Below are 23,771 nucleotides of genomic sequence, written 5' to 3'. Positions count from 1 at the left end.
GGAAGAGTTTTGCCTAGTGATCAATAGGAAACAGGGGCACGTGTGTAGGATGGGGCACCCCAGAGGCTCCCAGCTGCGGTGCCAGGACACCATCCTTGCAGGGTCAGATTGTTGCTGCTCTTACAGTAAGGTCACTTGAGGACCCAGGTAGCTGAGTGATTCATGCAAGGCCGTTGAGAAAACCAAATAGAAGAGCTGGGGACGGAGTTTTGAAGCTCTAAGTACAAGGCCCCACCAGGAAATTGCCTGCAAGTTTTTATGGTTCAGACAACCGAAGGGAGAGTGATCCTTGCTGAAGCCTTTTGCCCTCCCTTGACATGCAAGAAAGGGCCTGTGCCTTTGGTCCAGGCACAGGTCCTGCTGTCCCAGTGTAGCTTCAAAGGACATGTGCTAAAGCATCCCCCACTGGAGATGCAAGTTGGTACAAGGGCTACCCTAAAGCAAAGGCTGGAATAAAAGCATCAGAGAAAGAGCACCATTTGGTCTGGAGGACTTCCCTCACCTGGGACCTGAGAGTTCTGCTGTGAAAGCTCAGGCCAGTCATCAGAGGGGATTTGAGCTCTGTACGGTCAAAATCCCTAAAAGCAACTGCAGTGCGCCGGTGTGTCCCCAGTCCTGGGAAGATCCACCCAGCCTTGCCCATTAGGTAGGAACAGAGAAGAACCGCTGCACAAATCTACCAGAAACGATGGGAAAGAAGAAACGTAATGGGGACACAATTTTTTGTGATTATAAATTACCTTCTTTATAAGCTTTCATGCAAGGATGAAGTCCCTTATTTTTTACCTTATGGAGTTAACTTTGTCTCTCCCTGAACACACGGACCCAAACTACAGGCTTGAAACACCTTACAAGTCAGGGCAAATTGGGAGCAACCCTGCTGGGGGCCGCAGCGCCCCAGCCGCTGGAAGGCAATTCAGCCTCTGGTTGCCTCGCATCACGTTGGGGTATTGATTGACCCCCGCGCTGCCAGCACGCCAACCGCACTCTGGCACAACAGGCACCAGGGCAGAAAATTCAGTGGCCGCGTCAGCCCTAGGAGGCGACGCGTGCTCTGCAACTGGTTTTTAAGCATGCCATTCGAAAGTCTTCCTGAGACCACGCAGCATGCAAGCTGCAACCATTTTTCACACAATCGTATTTTCAGGGTGTCTTTTATTTTTCCCCCCAATAAAACTGGCCAGAAGAGAAACTACACTGAGACAAGGACTGAATTGCTCTGATTCAAGTCTTTCCCATTTGGAAGGGGCATTATTGGAACAATGGATATAATAAAGTGATGCTTGTTTACCTGACTTTTCCATTAGCAGAGGAGAATTTGTGGGAGGTGTAAACTTTTCCAGACATTCAATTTGAGCTGTTTGATGAAAGATTTTAACTACAGCATCAGGGTATAAAAGGGTGATTTACCACAGTTTATTGCTTAGTTAGAGGAGAACATTTTAAGTAAGTGCGAGTAAGAGATCGAGCCTACAGTTTCTTTCTACACATTTCAGTACTTAACAGCGCATGTGATCTCTGCGTTATTAGCCAGTTACAAACCCAGACCACAGTCACTATTTCCAGGAGGTCCACGACAGCCCCACTAGGTCTGCTCAGGGAAGGAAAGGCTTCACTCAGCAGACTCTAGTTACAGAGAGTCTGCTGGGTCCTTCAAGGGCAGCAACATCTGTGTTGGTGAAGGCATCATTGCTACATGTCACGTAGCATCTTTGGCCTGAGCAATGGAACCTCTTTTACTAAAAAAACACGAATGTTCAGCTAAAAACTGAGGTAATCCTTTCCCTCTCCAGCACAGCCACTTTTCCAGCAGGGAGGTGCAAAAGGACTATCCGTTTACTCTGCAACCAAAACGCTGTTTACCTCTGAAGGAGCAACAGCTCCCTGCGGCTGCCCTAATGTGGCCAAAGTGGTGTGAAAACAAAACTGTGGTGTAAGACTTGAACCACAACTTGTCACCCACCATCCAGGGACTCACCAAAGAGATTTATTGTGCTCTCTTCTGTCCAGCCAAATCTGTTTGGCTGCTGAGTAAAGACAGCTCTTTGCATTTTTTGGGTGGATATGATAGCAGAAGACAGCTCTCTCCTACAGCGACAGCGGTCATCTCACTGAGCACGACTGCTCTCATTGTAGAGAAGGATCCATAAAGCAGGAGGAAGTTGCAGTTCACCATATCGATAAACCTGTTGACAAGCCAGCATGCTCTAGAGGAGCCCAGTACAAATGGAAATAGAGATCGGAGTTGGTCAGGATGCTCCCCTAATGGTCTGAGTATCAGAAAGCACTGATAGCCACCATGCTGCCACATGGAAGCATCACTTGCTCTAAGTCGGTTATTGATCCTTCATTTAGCTGCTTCTTGTGTAATCAAGTCTCTAGAGAGGAGAGGGGAGAAAAATAACTTAGGACACAAAAAGTATCAATAGCTGCAGCTGAGGTGCTGAAGAGTTTTAGGGGTTCAGGGTGCTGGAACAAGCACCACGAGCTTCCCTAGTAGAGAAATTACATTCTTACACAAAGACCACCTAGGAGTCAGATTACGGTAACTGCTGCTTCAAGTGGAGTTATAAAAGGGAGAAATTCCTACTCTGGAGTTTAGCCTTTGGACATATCTTTAGAAATAATAAGTCCTGCTGGGGATATACTGGATACAGCAGCCGATGGCTGGCCCTGCTCTCCCAGGAAGGGCAAAGGTGCTCCGCTCTAGCCCTAACACGTTTTGGACCCTCTGAGCAAAAGTTCTGGGGCCTCTCTCCGTTTCGCACTACTGTAACTCACTTCTAATAATGAAATTGCACTGCATTATCACCAGGCTGAAAAAGTGTGCATTTCTATCCTAAAAACCCCGGCTCTTCCACACCAGTGGGCCAGCAGCACTAATAGCTGCCATTAGCTAATAGCACTTGGAGCGTCTTTATGGGTCAGCTGTGAGTTTGTGCATGACATCCATATACGACATGAGGAAAGGAGCTCCCTGTACATGTCATTTAAAAAAAAAAAAGTGAAAAAGAAAACAACACAGGAGGGAAGCCAAATAGAAGAAATACAAGTGATTAGATGATGCCAACGTGGCCAATGCAGTTCTCGCAGTTTTGAAGGACCTGGTGACTTCACGGTTCTTACATTTGGCATTACAAAACAGAGAAACTCTGCCACAGGAAAAAAAATCTTAAATGCAGTAAGACGTCCTTGGAGTAAATGTATGAATAGCTTGATTTGTCCTGTTGGATGGATACACATTGTCACAGTTCACTTCATCTGACAGGACTAAGACTCATACATGGTACAAATTGATTCAGAAAAGAGAAGACTGCCACGTGCTATTACTGTTACATTTGATCATAACAACTATGTACTATAAACAGATTTCAGTGCATGGCTGCTCCAAGGGAAAAAGTGAAGAGAAGCCCAGCATATCCGTACAAAGCAAGAACCACAGACTCTCCTGAGCACGCTCCCCTCGATAGAAGACTTTGAAGGGTGGGAAGAATCAAGTTAAATCCTGTCCTGCTTTCCCCCTTTTGTCCCCTCCATCCACCCCCATCATCACTGCACTTGATGCCCCTAAAGGATTCGCTAAGGGCAAGAGGAGGAGGGAACTGAATCTGTGCTGCATGTGGCTTCCTGATGTTGAACGCAAACACTCTTACAGCTGTTAATGCTTCTCCTGCCCCGTTTGGAGGAGAAATTCTGGTTTTGTTTATCCTGCTGTCACACAAGACAAGCAGGACTTTGGGATTCCTATACACTCTAGCCACTTGTCACAGTTGCACTGCCTGGACATGCAGAATGTCTCCATCTCTGAGGAATGAGAATTCAAATGAGAAGAGGTATCACTGAGGAGTTAATGCAATGCAGTTAACCCTTCTCTTGAATACAAAATTTAAAAAAAAGCAAAATAGACCGTGGTAATACAGAGGCCCAGGTGACATCCTCTGTTCCCTCATTCACCATGCAACACAACAGAGGCTGGACAAAACATTCCCTAAGTCCTGCAGCCAGCAATGCCGCCTCACTGCTGGGAGATTCTCCAGCCAGATGAGGAGAAGCGCCCAGCCTGGCACGCAGAGCCCTGCCCTGTGTTTGAGGAGAGAGGAGTCTGTCCCCAGCCCTGCCCAGCACTTGCAATGGAAGGTCATCCTGGATGCGTCACTGCCTGTCCCTTCCCCAGCAGTAGAGGAGTCTCCCATGAGGAATGGGGGAAAAAAAGACACATTTGTTTACATGTGATCAGTCACTGAATATATTTGCTTTTTTTTTTTTTCCCCATGAATGGCTGTTATTTCTTCTTGGGCACTTCCTGCCAACGAAAGCAGAGGAGAAGGGAAACAAGATATAATCCGGGTGTTAGCAAAAGTCACCCTTTGCAATCAGAAAAGCCCTAAACATCTTCCTTTTCCTTTTTCCTCCTTTTCTCTTCTAAAGCAAACAATCAAACGCAATCCACCAGGGAGAGCAAGTCATCATCAAATCTCTCTGTCTAATCAGCATGCCCAAGAAGATCTTTGTCTTCTTATAATTACATGAAGCACAGAAGTTTTAAGCAGCACTCCTTCCCAGTGTAAATGAACCGGGCAAGAAATCCCTTGGAGTCCCTCAGCCCCTTATCTGATGGCCAGCCTCATTCCCTGGTCACAAAGCAGAAGTTAAAATTGGTTTCATTACTGTTAAGGGCAACCGGTCTGATACCAGATTATCACACTCCTTCCCACCTCTTTCTCCTCTCCTCATCCCAGCACTTGTGGGCACAGGCACGTGCGTGCTTGCACACAGCCCAATTTCCTTATCCGTGTGGCATATCACCGGCAGATTTTGGTGGCTATACAGGTAGAGGCTGTGAGCTAGGTATCTTTACTGAGAAAAATATTTAGCTGTAGCATGGCAAGGTAGAAGGTGAGGGAATTGGAAGGACATAACGAAGAGAGTGGCAGCAAATAAAAAGATGGAGTGGATAAGTAAAGAAGAAAGAGCCTTTAACAAAATTGCACAACAAATAGAGGAATGTGAAAGATTGTTTCTATGGCAATGTAAGACTGCAAAACTGCTGTCTGCAAGCAAACGTATTTAAAATGAAACATGAGGTAACTGAGGTAACAGAGTCTGTGTCACTAATGGCAAAGTGATTTAGCAGCGTTGAGCCTCCAGCGTCCACCACCCCTTCACCGCCAGTTGCAATGTGAGAGCACTGCCCCAGATTTTGGTGTTGGGGACTTTCTGCAGGGGGATAGTAGCCCCCTTCAGTGGCCGCAGCTGGGGAGCACCGCTCGGGTCACGGGGTTGCTCCTCCCTGCCGGCGCACGGCCGTCCAACGCAGGAGGCCCCGGGGAGCACCGCAGATGATCCTTGCTGAGAAAAGCCACCCTGCCCTGCTCCCGCTTCCCCCCAGCACCACCCTGGAGGCCCCCATGGACCCCAACCGTGTGGGGGTACTGGGGGTGTCGACATGGCAGCTTCAGCCAGGCCTGTCTGCCCTCCCTCCCCATCAACTCCATCCACTGGACGGAACAGGGCCAGCCTCCAAGTGGGACTTGGGCTCTTCTCAGGACTAAGTGGCAGCCTCCCGGTCGATGACAGATGGGAAAGGTTTTGGCAGAAAGGTGTGAATCTGGGGTAGGGACCTGGAAAGGGGTCAGCTGGACCAAGGAGATGGAAAGAGCTGCAGTATCCCCTTTCAGAAGTCTTTTGAAGCACAGACCTTAAGAGGAAGCAGGGGACAGGACGGGGTTTGCCTGCACTGAACCGGGGATATCATGGGAAGGCAGGGATGTTCACGGTGGGGTTTCTCAAGCAGACAAGGCACTGAGGTGGCTGTAGGAACAGAGAGGAGCGAGGTCTGGGCTTGGCTCGCTCAGGAGCGCCCTGCAGCAGGTCTTGCGCGTGTCACATAACGGCACCTGCTCTGTCGACGCCTTCACTGCAGCGCCGGTCTGCAGAGGCAGGCAAGAGAAACAAGTCTCCTCACGCATAAACCAGGCTCACGGCGTGGTCCAGCCACACCGCCTTGAATGCTCCCTTCCTGCACAGGTTTTGGCAATCTTAAAAACTGAGCATTTTAGACACACACTGAGCTGTGTAATGGGGCTTGCTCCTCTGTTTCTCCTGCTGACCCCTGTTTCAGCCAGATCACTGCCCACACCCTGCCTCCGGGGCCAGGGAGCCTTTTTGGAAAGGGATGGTGTGCCGCAGCAGGCAGGGGCAGGCACTTTGGTGGGCGCAGGCTGGCAGGCACTCGGCTAGCCCTGGTACAGACACGAGCTGCCTCCCCTCTCATGACACCGGTGTCACCAGCTCACCAGCGCCCTGTTGAGCCCTCCCTTTAGCCTGCCTTAGATCCGTAACAAGAGCTTGTTAAGATCTTGAAGCTGTGTACATATAATATAACATAAAGCAAAACATCTTGCTTTGTATATGGTAAATTAGAATTAATTTCTAGAATTAGAATATTTCAGTCAAATAGACTGAAATAAAAGCTTAAAATAGAGGGGAAATGAACTCAAATACAGCTACCTGGCTGATGAGCCTGTTCCTAATCTGCTACAAGGCAGGCGAGATTATTAAAAAGGAAATCAGCATTTCTTCCACATGACCTTTCTCAGAGACCCTGGCTGCTCCCCTGGAGACGTACAAGACCTTCTTTTCCAAACCAGGACTTGAATGAGAAATGGTCTGGGCGCCTACCACCATGTGGAGGCAGGTGGCCAGCTGCCAGCAGCCCCGGCTCTCCCAGCCTAGGAGACCAGCCCCTCTGGCTCACCCCCAGCAAGCCGTCTGTGTTATACCAACGTTAGAAGCAACAGGCCAAAGATGACAGGTATGCATGTCTAAATTAAATGTTGCTGAGTGGTTCTCGAGTAAAGGGCTCGCGGCAAAGCGTAAGATGTGAATTCAAGTGCAAAGAGATTGCTTCAATATACGTTCTTATCAGTTTTGCTGTTAGATGCCCCTCTTTCAGCTATGTGGCATTTCAGCTCCCTAAACTCTATTACACCCTATTTATTTCCATTTTCTGAACAGTAAAAGCTGTAACCTAGCACCTCAGGCACTGGGCTGAAGCTTTGGTGAGTTGGGTCCGGCTTGTCACTGCACATGCAGCCATGGCAATGCCCTTATTGAAAAAGCAGGGATAATACATCCATGCTGCAACTAAATCCAGGTTGAGCGCCTCATATGGGGGCCCATTGAGTGCTGAGGGTTTATGCTGCTACATGTATTGCCTTTGAATCAAACTCAGCTTTTTTTTTTTCAATGTAAGACAGCTTATTTACTCTTAGTGCTCTTACTCGCACTATGCCACTGCCATTTGTCAAAATGCAGTTGGTGTCAGCTATATTTCTCTGCTGTCAACTTGAGCAAAACAGCGGTGAATGAGGCCCTTTCCCTTTAATTAGCCACCTTTGTTCCCCAAAACAGCGGTATCTGGATATGGTTTCCACTGTATTAACAAAGTGGTACAGAGCCTTCCCACTGCAGCCCCTCTCTTTAAGAGGTTGCACGGACACCACTTAGTTGTTTAATTCTGGCTATCCCCTTTCTGCTAGTTACTGGAGCATGCCCATAACACTCTCAGGTTGTGATACCTGCTTTTATTTCTCAGCGATCCAGACTTCACTTCACCCGTACTCTTCCGTCCAACCTTAAAAGGCAAAGTTACCCTCTGGCTGCTGCTAGGATGGGCTGAAAGGCACCTTTCCTGTCTACAACAAACACCCCAAATTCTCTCTTTTCCTCTCCCATTTGTTTTGGTGGTTGGGGTTTTTTTTTGTAAAAATGGTCCTTGTGGAAGCAGCCTGACAGCCTGCTGGCTAAAATCTGCTGTTTATCCACAGAGTGGGAACGGTTTGTGCCAACGAAGCTTTCTTATTCTCATCACCTACGTGCCGCTAGTCTGCTTTGAAGAAGCACCTCTAGGGGTGAAAGCATACTTCTGTCTCTGAGCTAAATTCAATCCCTGATCTCTTTGCAGAGACTAACAACAAGGGAGACATTTGGCATGACTGATGGGAGCCAAATGAATAATTCATGGCAGATCATTTATTTTGATGAATTTTAGCCTCTTTTTCTGTTTGCAAATTGTCTGCAAGTAGCTTATGAACATCTCAAATGTATATGGGATTTGAAATTAACTGCTGGGTACTTTCCACAAATAACTCCTAGCCTGTAGATTGCTCACGAACCATTCAGCGGAAGCATTTGAAATTTCAAATTCTAGCCACGTCGATCAGCTTTGATTGCTCTCACGAGCCAGAAGCTCATCTACGATGCTGGTGTAAATGCAGAGGAACTCCACAGACTGCACTGGGGCATGACTCCAGGTTGACTTTGGTGTGACCAGCCTCAGAATCTGCCCAGAAAACATTTCTGTTCTCTAAGCAGGTAGCTAACATTTTAAATCACGTGTCCTCAGTGACTTAGAGAGGAGAAAGTAAAACAAAATAATTTTATGTTTACATTTATTTTTCCATGAATCATAAAATAGTTTGTTCCAGTAACTATCCCTGCCAGTAAACACCCATATCTTTAACGTGCCTGGCTATCAGTCAGAAACCTGTCATTTCTTACCTGACGCATTTCCCATCAGTTACCATGACATTCCCACTTCTAGAAATCCATTAAATGAGTTTGCTAAAGCAAATGCAGGACCAGACTCACCCTCAGGCTGTCTCAGCTCCACTGAAGTCAGCGGTGCAAAACTGGCGGGATACAACAGAGGACTAACAGCGGGAAGTAACTTTTGTTTTAATATTTTAACAACAGTCTTGTAGTAAAGCAGACCAAGAGAGGGCTTCAGCTGATGGGATGCTATTTTTGGAAATCAGAAGGAGCTCTCATTGAACTGCATAAATCTGGATACATGCCCTTTAGTGAACGCTTAAGTGATATTCAGCTGAGCCTAGCAGTCCTTGCGCTGAATTCCTGCTGGCTTTCTGGGGACTACCACATCTATTTTACACAAGGCCATAAATGGCCAAGCAGTTGGTAGAGCCTGTCAGAGCCTGTCACATTACTCGTGTGGAGTACCTCCGAACAAATGCCCCAGCAGTGAAAGGCCAAGTCACCGGCCCCCAGACCCGCAGTTGTCAGCTAAGCGGGCAGATAAGAGTCTGTCTTAACTTAAAGCTGAAAATCCTCTCCAATCAGGTTCTCTGGCTTCAGCAAGACCCCAGCTACTCAAAAGTCAAGACACACTATTGCAAACATCAAGATACAACCCATCCAAGCTCTGAGTGACAGCTGGATATTGGTTTTCTCCAAACTACTCTGACTGCAAACAACTCGCAGCACAGCGAGGGGAACGGGGAAACTCCTCATCGATGGGAACTAGCAGCTGATGCTGCTCCTTCTTTACCTTTCCACACCTCTGCCCCTGAAACCCCCAATATCAGACCTCTGCTGCCAGCCTCCCAGCGCTGTTTCCATTTGCCACGGCCGTGCTTCACCAGGCCTGCTGCATCATACTTGTTTTCTCACTCCACTCCTATTGCATCAGAAACCCAGGACAAAGGAGGAGGCAGGATGACAAACTCCAGCACCCTTCACTGCAACGCCAACGGAGGCAGAAGAAGATGCCGTGCCAGGGTGGGGGGTGGCATTTCCTTGGGGCAGAGCATAAATTGTGTGGCACTCCCAGCCCACCCCACATTTGTGTCAGCCTTTTGCTGAAATACTTGTAAGCCTGTCATTGCTGAAGTCTTTTTGGCAGCCAAGTCTTAAATATAGACTCTAATCACAACTGCACATGTTGTACAATCAGCCTAAAAACTGATTAACTTTTATATAAGCTTATATTCAAGGGGCAATTCAAGATGCGGGAGCTGGCCCAGCTCAGAGTCTGAGTCTGTGTCTCTTTGCCGTGCATACCATAAAAACAGTGTATGGCATACTTAAAAGAGAACCAAATTATAAATAACAGGAAATTAAGAGGAAGAACCATGGAACAGCCTTCATAAATTAGGTGGACCATCAGGCTATATTGCATATACATGTGTATATAATCTGATGGAATGAACTGCTGTGAAAATGCTTATTTTACTGAAGAATCTTCACATGTTGTATTATTCAGTAGCTTTATTTCATCAGCAGGGGGGGTTCATTTCGAGAAAAGCGCAGGAGGGAAAAATAAACAACTCCAGCTCATATCGTTTCTGTAGAAGGAAATGGATGGTGTGGGAGAAGGAGGTATTTGTCAGTGCATGTATCCAAACCCATCACTGAGGTACCCTGTGAGTTCAGTTCAAACACATTATGGTAGATGTCCGTAACACAGCTAATGTCATTCGGGACAGCAGTTATACCTCAGGACCTAAGCTGGTTTACAGCTGACTTTCAGCAAAAAAATTCCCCTCTGGAACTGAGCTCCAGAGAAAGCTACACCTTTGCTTGAAAGATGCAGCACTCACCATGCTGGGAGGCACAGAGTTTCACTTGATGGCTGTTTGATCTTTTCTGGTCCTTTAATTGCACACCATGAGCTTCTGAGCAACTGGACATTATTTTCCATGCAATCCTCCCTACAAAAATAATCCCTTTATTGGTCCGTAGTCCCCACTGGTCATATTTCACATCCCAAGTTCCCAGTGCTTCTCACCGACTCCTGGTGCACCGAAAGCAAACTGTAAAGCAGCTAGTGTTTGAACAGCTGCCAGGAAGCGCTCCTACTCGCAGGGCTACTGGCTTGCTTTCCCAGGCAGTGGGTGCTTCATCTTTAAAATCAATCTGATGCATTGGCACAAGCCCAGGGAGTGTTAGTCCATCTGCTGCCTAACTCTCCCGGTTTGTTTGCAGAGGCTTGCCATCAGCTGTTCAAATCCCTCTTTTTTTCCCCTCCAAGGAATTTCCTTTTTTTTTTTTTTTTTTTTCTTCCTCTCCCCACTAGCCTCCACCAGGATCCCAATAATCCCCACTTTACTTTCTCTCTCTTAATCAGCCTCCAGAAAGCCATGGAAAGCAGCTTAGGAGCATACAGTGCAATTAACACTGCTTCTCATTTAGCAGGCCCGGCGAGCACTGTACAATGGGGCAGGTGAGGTGGCAGAAGCTCAGGTTTCTGATACAGTGTTTGGCACGGTCAATCCCCAAGCCAAACACCATTTCTCCATGGGGCTAGAGAATAGGATCCTACTTCCCACACTTTCCTCCCGCCTGTTGCGGTCAACAGCAGACTGCAAATCATTCCTGGCAAGAGACCAGTAGAAAAGACTCCACCAGTCACCTGCTGCCCGGTGGAGGTCTCAGCCAAACTCCCACTGCTTTGGTACTTGCACCAGAAGTACGACTACTGCAATGAGCAAGGAGGTTGGGGACTCTGGAGAAGATAATGCTGTTGGTGGCCAAAACCTGTTCTGTGGCTGCTAGCTGCCAGTCTGAGGGGACATGATTTTCGCAGCCCAGTGAGTGCCTGGAGTCCCCTGGGGAGGGGCTTTCCAAGCTCCAGCCCTCTGCAAAGGGTGTTAAGCTGAAAGAGAGGTTCAGTGCTAAGCCTGCCCCAACAGAGTCTGGAGGGGGATCCCAGCCAGCCCCCTAACACCTGGCTGAACTCGGGTGTCTGCTAGAGGAATGGGGCTCTGCACCACACGTCACACTCCATTTCCATCCCTACCCTCCTCACCGCCTTCTGAAGGCCCCCTCTGGGGAGGAGACCCTGTCCCAGCCAGGTAAGACTGTAAGGCTTCTTGCGCGGAGCCCCAGCTAGCTGCAGGAGCGGGATGTACCTTGTGCATGGGGCCTGACCCTCCGCAATGGTTCTCTGGGGAGAGCAGCAGCCAGCGCCTCCTCCCCTCTCAGTGCAGAGCAGAGGTGAATGCCAGCATGGACAGGGCACTGACTGTAACCCCACAGGGGAGCCACTCGAGGATGGCACCAGTTTTCCTTTAGGGCTTCCCAGGGTCACTGAACACCTCCCCTGGGGCAGGAGGAGAGATGGGGTAGGCTTTACCAGCATCCAGTTTCTCTCTCTGCCCCTTCTCATGCTTGTGGCCCCGCTATACGACACAGCGCTTCGGTCCTGATGTGCCGTGCTCCTGCTGCTCCAGCCCTGCACAAAGACGGCCATTCAGCCCAGACGGCGCAGCGGTTTAATGCTACAGATGAACATCTACCATTGTTGCCAGCGCTGCAGCCCAGAGAAACTAAATGCAAATTGTCTTTGTTCCCGAGCACAGATCCCCATTTCTTCAGCCCCAGGAGCCTAACAAACACCCTCTGTGCTCCCCATTTGTTCTCTGCGTATCACCTGCTTGTCAGCTAATACCCGGCTAGGCTGCGGGATTTAGACTTGGGCGCAGCCTGCTCGTGTGCAACAGCATACAGATAATCTTTTAGGGCTGTAGCTACGCATATATCTTGTACGGTGGGATGTGTTTCAAAATAAAAACATCAAAGATCAGTCAGTGGGTCATCAGGCAACACAGCTAACACGCAGCAGGTTTCCTGCTCATAAGAGAGCAGGATAAGCATCACTGCTTCGAAGCCTGGCCATCCACAACTCCTCACAGCTGGGGCAACAGCAATACCGTGCCTCCAAACCCTGATGCAAGAAATCCTACTTCTCCTGCCATTGTCCCTTCTATCCAGGAATAAGAGGATAAAACTGGGCCAATGACAGTCAGGCTTGAGATCAAAGAAAAATTTCCATTACATTAAACTTTAAAGGTAGGAAATAACTTCCTGAGGATACTGAGAAAGCTCCATTGTTTGGAGTGCTCAATCCTATGACAGAAGGAAACAAACAGCATGAAAAAACCCCAACTTTTTGACAGTACAGGTGATACACCATATAATTTAATGAGCTTGGTTTGCCGAGACACTTCTAACATACTAGAGGCACCCATCCTGTGAGGCCCCTGAACACAGAAATCCCTGGACCCCCCCCAAGCTCCACTATGATCAACTGGATTTCCTGCAAACACAGTCTGAACGCCTGCCTACTGCAGCTCTGTCGCCTTGTGGCTAGATCACCAGTACAACTGAGACAGTTCAGTCTCGTGATAACGAAGATGGGCCCCTCAGCTCACAGTTCAGACACTTGATTAGTTGCTACAGCTCCCGAAGACGCTGCTTATCTGCCGAGCTGCGGTGGCAGAGCGCATACACACTTGGTCTATCACCAGAGTGAGATAAAAATGTATTTGCATAAATCTTCTTCATTGCGGCTTACGCAAATACGCTTTACCTCGTATTTGGTCACAGTGCACTTGCCTGCCTGAGCCTCCAGCTCATAGCAGGTTGTGCTTTTAGATCCACAAATCCCAGGTTCAAGTCTAGATGATGATGATGCCTAAGGCCATGACATTATATCAGCACAGGGCTCAAAATCTGCCCAGAGCTGACAGCAAGACCAAGGTTTGTATTTTACATCAGGCTTATCACCGTGGTCTCTTATCAGCTCTGTCTACCACCAGCCATCGCTTAGCTCTGTAAAGCAACAACATTCAGGTCACCAGCTTTGCAATTTGTGAGCAATGAGGCAGACAAATCTCTGATTTAGAATAGATGAACCTCCAATTGGCTGATGCATAAAATGAGAAGCTTTATTTAAAATAGCCAAATATGGGGTTTCCCCCCACATTTATTTAGAAATCTTCATCATCTGCACATTAGCTCACTAGCTTCCTCAAACACACACAGATATTTGCTCTCCCAACACACTGAGGGAAAACTCCATTTCCATGAGTCAGTTCCTGGTAGAGAGCAGAGAGCGCTGGATAGTCCTCTGCCAAGAGGAAATTATTAAAGCCACAAAACAGCTAAAACCATATGCCAACAAAACATTGGGGTTCCCGTCCCTCCCTCCCTCCCTCCCCGTAAGGGCAGGGCAGGGTTCTTGCAGATGTTGAGAATCTTTCCTTGGCCCACAAGGTGCAGATTAGCCCATTTGATCAATTCTTAGCTGTGGAAATGCCCAACCCAAGACAGGAGGAGCAAAAGGATTAGCACAGCAGCATGGCTTCATGCAGATGGCATGTAAAAGAAAAGCAGTCATCAGACTGACAAGTGGCAGGGCTTATGATTTTCATGCTGTTGCAGAAGACCCCTGGAAACTGTTGTCAGCAGAATCAGAGAAAGAAAAGGCATTTCAGAAGATGTGCATTGAACACGAGAGTTGAAAAAAGTTGAAAAATTTAGAGCAGGTGAAGCTGCTCAGTGCTCTGGTAGAGAGGCTGGCTTTCCCTCAAGCCGTCTGACGCAACATATTCACGTCTCAGACCAGTTTAACATCACGGAAGCCTAAGAGTTATGGACATAGTTACCACATCTGACTGGGGGAATATTTCACACGCAGCACTGAGCTGCAGCTTTGCTTTTCTTTACCAATCACAATAATAGCCTGCATTTCTGGAACCTAAGGAATGTTGTCCAGCAGGCAAAAATTATTTCTGCAATCACTACGCAAACAGAGGAAGTGCATGAAGGGGTGAAACGCTGCAGATGCTGGGATACAGCACTTAGCAAGGCAGATAAGCAGCCCGACAGAGATGACTCTGCCCAGCACCGAGGGTTAGAACCTGGGCATGACGAAGGCTCATAAGCCTAGGTAGGCACAAAAGCTGAGCACAAAGCCACCTCAACCTTTGATCGGTTAAAGGGCAGTGGAAGACATTACCTTATGTAAAGGCTACAACACAGGGAGCCCACGCTTACCACATCGCAGCTTACGCTGCCGTTGCTAACTGGCCACAGTCGTGTAGGGCGCACGTCCAGTGCTGAACACCTTGACAGGGAAGAGCAGCACGTCCTGTGAGAATCCAAGGCAAGGAGAATGGAACCACCCACGCTGTAACAGAAGCCACCCAGTCTTCATGACCTGCTTTTCAAAGCTCTGGAAATCCACCACTCCAGCTAATGTCTGTCAGCTGCAAGAAATTAGTCTCGTTGTGGCCTTGCTTACCTGCAGTCTCCATTGGCTCCAAAAGAAAAGGAAGAAGGGGCTACCACGACAGGGCTTTTTTGTTTTAACCTGTCCTGTTCCACACTGCAATTCCCATCCCAGCTGTCTCTTGTAATAATGAAATAAACACATTCTTTAAGTACTATAAATAGAAACAGCAGGGCAGACCTTGCTTTGAACCGAGTTGCACTGGAAATTTCTGCTTTGCTGTCTTCCTGCATGCTTTCCACTTCAACATTTCCTACTAGCTTTGAAACAACACCCCAAAAACAGACTTGCATCTGAACCTGTGAATGTTTCTTTTTAAGATGGTCCCAAAAGGATGGACTCCCAGCCTGTTTGGTTCCCAGGCAACAGAGTGTTAGTACTGCACCTTAAAGCAATGAAGCCTTGGTGGCTCACCCCATTTGCTAAACCAGGTTGAAAGCTCAGTTCTGGCTATAGAGGAGACTGCATCACAAGCCCTGCAACCATAAGCTTCATTTTGCTCCGGTCTAGCTTCACTCCCTCCTTTCTCTCTCTTGCTGCAGAGTCTGAGCAACTCCATGCTGCTGTACGAAAGAGAATCCATTCTTATGCTGAAGCCCAAGGCAAGGCTTTAAATCCAAGGCATGTCTGCTTTGCCATCAGAGTTATTGCTGCAGTGCTTCTGGCTGTGCTTTGGCCAGCTTTAATCAAGGTAGTTGTGATGGCAGCACCTGTGGTGCCAGGGTAATAAGGGCTAAGGGGAAGATAGCACCCCCACCCAAGGCAATTAGTAGCCAGGACTGAAGCCTGACTTTTGAGTTTTGGCACCTGTGGGAAACCAGCTGAGAGCTAGTGTGCCTGCTGGTGCTGCGGGTGCCTCCACCTGCAGCACCGCCGCATCTCTGGGCAGGGCGGGGGTTCTGGGCAGGGCTGAGCTCCACCCTGAGCGTGCAGGACCAGCAGCGCCCTGGGACAGCAGGGGCAACTCTGTCAGACTTAGCTGCATCCCTGTGAGGTGCTGCCCTGAGTTTCACCAGCCGTGTTTGTCCTGCCTGTGTGCCAAAGAGCACTGCCCCACAGCAGTGGCCAGAGAGAGTAGAGGTGTGTTAGCTTCTCTGCAACTTGGTATTTTATTTTAAACCGTCCTCCCCAGTGGTGTGGGGTAATGGGTCGGGCTCGGAGCCGCAGGGTCTGAGGCGAGACCACAGCTCTGCCCCACTGATGCTGCTGTGGGGAAAATAACCTCTGTCAGGGCGCAGTGAGATTGAAAAGGCCCTACTGTCTCAGTTAATCCAGCAGCAAATAAACTCTGGTCTCTTCTCAGTGAACTTGTTCATCTGCCCCGCTCCCTTTGCAGCCTGCAGGCAGTCCGTGGCAAACTCTGCACAGCTAAAGGTGCCAAGGGGAAATGGTGAGCTCCTCTGACAACCAGGCAGGTGCTTAAGAAGGATCCTTCCGTTCCTATGACCCCGTCCTGTCACAAACACTCCTATTTTAAGTCAAGGTTTTCTTCCTTCAAGATTTCAGATTAGGTTAGCTTTTTCAGTAGAAGAGGATGCTGACAAACATCTTCCTGCTCTGACAGAGTTTGAGTGAAGCTGTGGGAGTGTCAAATCCACATTAGCTGAGAGAATTCTTACTGCAAAAAAAATAATATTTGCTCCATTTGGCAAGCCACTTTCCATCAAAGTGGCACAGGCAGACTACCTGAACTTTAAATTAGGAATTAAGAGATATAAGAACAGGGCTGATTCTCCACATTGAATGAAATCTACATTTCAGACTCATAGCATTTATCCTGTATGCCATCAGCTGTAACATTTTACTCCCTTACTGCCGTATGGAGCTCAAGAACATAACTATTTGCAACTTACTGCAAATCTGCGTTTGCTGGAGAACAGCTCCTAGCTATGTTAGGGTTTTTTTGTTACAACCTCCTCCACGGTATTAAAGAGCCCTCTCATACCTGGTCTGTTGCCTTGCAGAAGTATTTGCATGACATAAGTGAAAAGCCACCTCTCAACCTCCTTTCTGGAGGCTACAGTTCATATATAGTGGCTGGCTTCACAGTTTAAAAAAATCTTTGCAAGCTTAACCAATAAAATATTAATAGATTTTATTATAATTAAACTCATTGGTATTATCCTTGTTGTTGTTTTTCTTGGCATTGATGTTGGTTTAATAACACTGCTGAGAAGCTCTACTTAAAGCTCAGAGAGAACACAGCTCCCGCGCTGAAGAGCTTAATGTCAAAAATTTGGCTTTGTGGAAGATACGTTGCAACTACCCACAGGTTATTGGTCCCGCTACAGCCGTGACTGTATCAAGCTCAATGGACTGTGATGTGGTACGCAAGAGGTCTGACCAGATGATCTAGTAGTCCCTCCTGGTCTTAAGCTTGTGAATCTAAACAAACAAGACAGGAAGAAGACATGAGGTGAAATCATTTAGCAAGCAGCAGAGCACTGCCCAAGATGCAAATCACTAACTCACAGGGCAGCATCCCAACCGCTACGTCACCGAGTCTCAGAGCTTTTCTGGGGGCATGTCCTTATTCAGCACACACACTTTATGCCCTTCCCTCAACGTTTACTACGAGAGTAGGAGCAAAACAGCATATGTATGGTAACATACATATACCACATATTTATATGTGCTTTGAGGGCACAACAGAAAATGCCTGAGGGGTAAAGATGGAGAAAGAAAGCAAGATTTCATTTGCTTTACATTAAAGTTTTCAAAGCCTTAAACCCCCTGACATAGTCTTTCATGATGGTCCTCCACCTTCTGGGTCCTGCAATTTACCCTCTGTGAAATACTCTGCTAGATTATACTAGATTATATGCCTCATTAGATTATACTAGATTATATATCTCATAAAAACACCTAAGACGTTGTAAGCATATGTAAAAGACAAACTTTCCTATCAGCTTTCTCACCTCGCAACTGCAAGCTATTTTCATGTTCTCCGTTCCTGCAGGTCCCAGTTATCCATGACCTCCTTTTTTTGCATTTGTGTGTGCTAGCATAAATGTTGCATAGATGTGCAATTACCCGTAGGTTAGGGGAGACAGAAGCAACAAAGGCTGCACAGCTGCCAGCTGGGAGCTGCAGGGGTAGGTGAGTTACACCTAGAATGAAATTGCTCCTCTCCTTTCATAGTACAGCTTTATTTACCTCAGTCTCTTGTTCTTCTCATCATCCCTGTTCCCTTTCATGTCTTTGCTATTAAAGTTATTAGGAAAATTATTCATTCAATTGCTTGTAGAAGCTGCCCAAAGATAAATACATTCAGCTTAATAAACCTTGTTAGCAGGAAGGAAGAGGAGAATGCCTAATTAATTTATTAGTGATTATAATGCACTTTGAAGATGAAAAGTGCCATGAGCTCTAAGGGCACATTTCTGCCCTCCCAAGTCCCTAGGAATCATGTGCAGAAGCTAATTGTAAACATTACCAATACTACAGCATGGCAGGGAAGAAGATGCACGTACCACAACTACTCCTCAACACCCTGGATCTGCATGCAGAGGTTAACCCATCTTCCAGACACTGCCTGTGTTAAGACAACACAGCTACATATTCTTCTCCAAAACCAGGAATGGGAGAGGGTCAGGAGGAACCATTTAATGCAGTTCATCCATGCTCTGTGGATACACAGCCCAGCTGTAATACCATTACGCTTACCTAGAAAGAACAGATTGAAACTTCAGACCTTGGAAGTTAAACACTACTGTTTCTTACCACTCACACTAATGGGTTTTCCCAGCTCTCAGTACGGTAAGAGTCTCCCCGCAAACACGAGCTGCTGGGACAGTCCCCTTGCTAATAGATGGGATGCAACAGGTCTGGTGATGCTTTTAGAGAAATGGCAGCCTAGGGCAGGAGTGCGGGCAGAAATACTGTGACAGATGATAATCCCTAGCTATCGCAGGGAAAGGGCATATGGGTCAAAGGAGATTTCCAGCGCAAGTTTCCATGGCTCAGGAACAAAAGTATTTCTCCTCCCTAGGTTGCTCCTCATCCAGACAATACAGCACAGGCTGAGATCTGAAGAACAGCTTTGCCTTTTGCTGCAGTAAGAAATCTGCCTTTACAGCAAGGGAAAATAAGTTGCTTAGAAAGCCTCTTAGATGTCATTGAACAAACAAAATACGAGCTGCTAATAACAGGTTTCTTAGACACACATTTCCTTTGCATCAGGTACCAGGAGGCACATACTCTAGGCTCTCATTATTATGGGCTTAGGTTATGAAAACTTTAATGAACATATTTTAAAATGTCAGTCTGAAGAAATCAGGTACTAGCAGCTCACATTTGCATAGCTGTCTCCTGAAAACACTGAGCAGCCTCAACAAATCCTAGAACAGAAAGTAAAATGCACGCTAAAACAATAGCAAGTTTCACATGCATCTGGTGGGAGGACAAAAGGGGCAGAAATTATGCTGTCAGTCTACATATTTTCTGGTTATCACTTGAAATACTGTGAGTAAACCAAATAATGCTGTATCGCTCACCTCTGTAGCACGAAAAAAAAATCATCTCAGTTCACCTAGGTGCCCACAGCGCATTAAACATTCTGCAAACCTCACGAATCCCCTACGGGGAAGGCTCAAGTCTGTGTCAGAGGCCGAAGAAGGTAGGGCCTCGGCAAGCAAAGCACAGAGGTGACCTGCAGCAGATGCAGGAACAAAGCCACAGCAAAGCCCCGAGCTTTGCTCCCAGCTGCTCCCAGGTGCTCGGAATCAACTGCACCCCGTGCCTCATGAAAAGCAGCAGCCACTTGCGTTCGGACAGACCAGCTGTGCTCAAGTGGCAACGTTTTTTGGCCAGGCTACAATCAGCATCTGTTTGTTCTACTGTCTCTTCTCAAGTGATAAGCACGGATGGCTACTTTCCCTTCAGGGCTTTACAGGCTGACAATTATGGGCTGGATGAAGAGTAATAAATCAGCCTTCCCTCCACGAGTTAATACACTGCCCGATAAAGCTGAGGCTTTGTTTGCGCAGGCCACGTAATTTACAGATGGCAGTCGTTGATCAAGTTGTCTTTTATTGATTTGTCAGCTTGTGCCCCAACACAAAGATCTGATTTTTTTGTAACATGGTCATTTACTCTTCCTTTCTTTTCCTGGGATATTAACAAAACCCCAAGCCAACAATACTATTCCCTGAGGTTACTGAAGGGAACTCCCACACGCTGCTCTAAAACCGGCATGAAAAACTAAACACGAATCACTCACTCTTCCCCGGATTGTTGTTTCTTCTGCCACCCACCGTCTCTCACACCTGGCAGCGTTAGGACGGCGAGCGCCCGCTCACAGTTCACACCGCTGCGCACACGGAGGCCCACCACCGAAAGCGGTTTCTAGGTGCTTCTAGTACGCCACATGAAGCGACAGATGTTTAAGATGCACTGAAAACCAGGAACAACCTGGTTTTCAAAGCTGCTCTGCTTTCAGCCACCAGGAGCTTCTTTCCTTCTTGTAAGCTGCTGATTCCTACCCCAAATCAGCTCATTAACAAAGTCATCTCACCAGCAAAGAGCCCTGGCAATAGTCTGACTGCATCCCAGACCTCCATTCCTGCTCCTTTTCTTCTCTCCTTTCTAGAGCAGAAGCAGCCCATGGACCTCATCCTTAGGACAGCAGCGTTCCGCTTTGTGCACATTCCTGAGAAGCGCCAGCGCTGCTCTGTGAAAGCCTGCAGAACCAACCCCTCAAGTGGAAGCTGTAGAAATAAAAGCAGGGGTGCCTGAGCCTAGCGGAAAACTCAGCTGCTGAATGAATTAACAGGGGACATGTCCCCGATTTCCATCTCCTTTTATGCTTTGCCTGCTTTCCAAATCCTCTCCACCAGCTATCCGCAGAAAGACCCCTGTCCTCTGGTTATGGGGAAGAGCTGAAAAGGCACTACAACAGCTTCCCTGCTGGAAAGAGAGGGCCCAGGCTCTGCAGCAGCTTCCACGAGAAGATGTCTAGTTCAGAGCAGATCATACATGCAACTTCTCCCTTCAAGAAGCAATTCTGAATCCAACTTCTACAAAAAGTAATCAAACCAATGACAACTGCTTTGGGGCAGAAGTTGGTCTCCAGCAATCTTAAAAGAGAAGCCCCAGAAGTACATGTCAGAATAAGGTTCTTCTGACACAAACAACTCTATGCCTAGAAAGGACCAAGCAGCCACTGCCGGGAAGTCGTTGCAGGCCTGTACCTCTTACCACTCTATGCTTGCATTAAAAGATGCCTAAAAAAGTAAAAATGGATTTTGCCATTTTCCTTCATTACCATCTTTAGAAATAGGTACAAAAAAGTCAGCGTCCTTCTTCAGGAGGAAAGGGATGGCAATACAGCTTAGGCACTTGGAGTGCCTTTATTTATTCTTCCCAAATTCTCTTGAAGAACCGTCAAGGGGTTTGCTAGAGGGCTCTCCTACACTAAAAGCTCTGAGAAGGTCACAGGGACACACTTTCTTTCACAAATTTTCCAGGCTTTAAAGTCACAGAAAAACCCACCAAAAAACCAACCAAAACTTTCATACTTTAAAAAAAAGGACATGAATACAAATCAGTCCTGCTCCATAGCAAGGCAGGTTTCACTTCCACTTGCCCGTAACATAAATCTTACAGCGTAGATACAATCACAGGAGCATCTTCCTTTCTGGAAACTTCAACCATCTGCAGAATACTTCACTGATGATACAGCAGCAAACGTCAGCCCTGCCAACAATGATACAATGGCACTTTCGTATGTTTCTTATTGAAAAAAATCAAGCAGTCATTTCGCTGAAAAAATAAAGAAAAAAAATCATTTTTCCATGCTTGCAAACACTGTTTAGGACACAAATGCTGTTCTCCACCTGAAGGGCTAGAATCTGCTTCAAGTAGAAAAGCAATGGTGGCACCTCAAGGCAAATATCCTTACAAGTCTGTAACACACAAAAGATTATACCGTCCCAGTATGGCTATTATCACTGTAGACATTTAATGGTTCAGTAATAATGATATGGGAGTCTCCCAAAGTATTCCTTTATTCGTGCTATTATGTTTTAACCCATAAAAGCAGCTTTGGAAGGAGCCTTCTGTTATCCAGCAGCCTCAGACCCGCACCAAGAAGGAAACAAATAGGAAGTTACTGATCCATTTCACACTCGAAGGCAAGTACTCAGTACGTTGTCTCCTCCCAGCAGGTAAGAACAGGAAAAATAAGTTCTTTCTAAACTAGCAAAATAATCTCTACCATCTTGCACCATAATTTTCTTTGGTATTTCTATCCACAATAGCAAGATAAATCAAGCATCAAGCCCCACCCCCAGATAAGTAGAAAAATCAGCTGATTTTCACAGCAGCTACACAAAACCAGGGGATAAATAAAACCAAGGTGATCTTTGCCGGTCGTGACTGTTCTTCTTGCCCATCCTGTCTCTTACGTTACACTTGAGCTGGTTTTGGCACAGCAGACTTGGGCACTGCCCGGGCACGAATAGCGAACGCCGCGCCCAGCGTCAGAGGCTGAGCCTGCGGCACAGCCAGCAGCACCCCGATATCCCAGCCTGCGAGCACTGCCTACGGCAGGTATCCCTGCTCGTGCAGCACCAGCGAGAGAAGCCCTAGGAAGAGATGTGTGGCATCAACAGTTAGAAATCTGGCCAAGATTAATAGTTGCAGAAGCCTGCGAGGACTGTAATTTTAGGTGTACTCGCACGCAGCTAACACTCAAGTGAAACAAAGGTGGTAATCCTGTCCTTTAGCCCCGAGATGGTGCCTCTTCCAAACCCTCACCCTCCCGGTGCTCAGAGCCCATCAGCTAGGAGAGAGGACTCCAGAACCGGGATTTCAGACGGTGCTTTTGTAGCCTTGCAGGATGGCTCCATCGCGTGACAAAAGGGGTTCACTGCACCCCCATGGGACCGTACTCAATAAAACAAAGCCTGCTTTCTCAGCAGGTGGTCCTCTGCCAGTGGCTTAATTTATTCTAGCTAAAAAACCCAGAGCAGTTCTTGGACAAAGACCTAGGATTAGCAAGTGAAATACAGCCTTCTTTTTAACCCCTTTGTAACTTCTACGCAGAAATGCTGCTTTGTGTTTCAGAACTCCGCTGCTCAGCCTGGAGAAGGAGGAGGGCTGTGGGATAAGTGGCAGTTGCACAGCGTATCTGAAATAAAGGTTTAATTGTGGCAGGGTTTCAATTTTTCATTCATTCAAGCACTGTGTCCTATTTATAGCAGGAGTTTGTTATTTCCATCATCCCTGCCACGTACGTCAGTTACACATTTTCATTTCCATGCCAAGAAGTTAAAATTAATAAAATTTTAAAAGTTAATATCAATGAAATAAAACTGATACCAACTCAAGTAGTTTACCTCCTTTAAAGCAATGAGTAAGATGTTATTTACTCTGTGGTCTACACTCAGAAGCTTTTGAGCCATGTGTGTGGCTTGCAACCATATGGCTACATCAGGGGAGCCTTGACACTTAGACGCCAGAGATGCCACCTCACTTCCTTCCTCCCCCGCTCCAAACCTAGCTCTCCTTTTCTCACTCTGTTCTTTCCAGATCCTCTCCCAACGCTCATAACCTTCCTTCGTTTTACGAGCGTATTAACTGGCTTCACCCTGCAGCCCTCCTCCCTTTGGTGCCCATTTGGCTGCACCCAGCTCATACAGGCTTCCCTTCTGGGACCTACCAGGCACTTTGACGTCGCACAGCCCGGTGGGGCAGCAGTAACTGCCCTTCCAAACACTAGCCCCTATCAGCTTTTCAGCTTTGAAATAAAATACAGCCATGGCACACTGGTGTACAGGGTCCAGCTTGGATGGAGTTAACTTGCTTCGTAGCAGCCCATATGGTGCTGTGCTTTGCATTTGCGGCTAGAACAGTGTTGACTGATAACGCTGCGGCTACTTCTGAACAGCGCTCG

At 47.2% G+C, this 23,771-nt stretch overlaps 1 long non-coding RNA gene across 1 annotated transcript in view; it reads right to left on the bottom strand.

Annotated features, from left to right (window-relative positions):
* The window catches only part of LOC148053286 (uncharacterized), a 28,096-nt gene extending 9,571 nt beyond the window's left edge, over positions 1-18,525 (bottom strand). Inside the window, exons 1-3 of the long non-coding RNA XR_015708577.1 lie at positions 18,349-18,525; positions 17,146-17,260; positions 14,641-14,852 (exon numbers count right to left, since the gene is read on the bottom strand). This is a non-coding gene — a long non-coding RNA (uncharacterized LOC148053286). The remainder of the gene's footprint in view (positions 1-14,640; positions 14,853-17,145; positions 17,261-18,348) is intronic.
* Positions 18,526-23,771: the final 5,246 nt, after the last annotated feature.

This window comes from Nipponia nippon, unplaced genomic scaffold (genome assembly GCF_047370975.1).
Source record: "Nipponia nippon isolate SJK-2023a ecotype South Korea unplaced genomic scaffold, ASM4737097v1 scaffold_4, whole genome shotgun sequence".
Classification (NCBI taxonomy): domain Eukaryota; kingdom Metazoa; phylum Chordata; class Aves; order Pelecaniformes; family Threskiornithidae; genus Nipponia; species Nipponia nippon.
The sequence above is the reverse complement of the archived record's forward strand: the minus strand, read 5'-3'. Positions and strand labels throughout refer to the sequence as shown.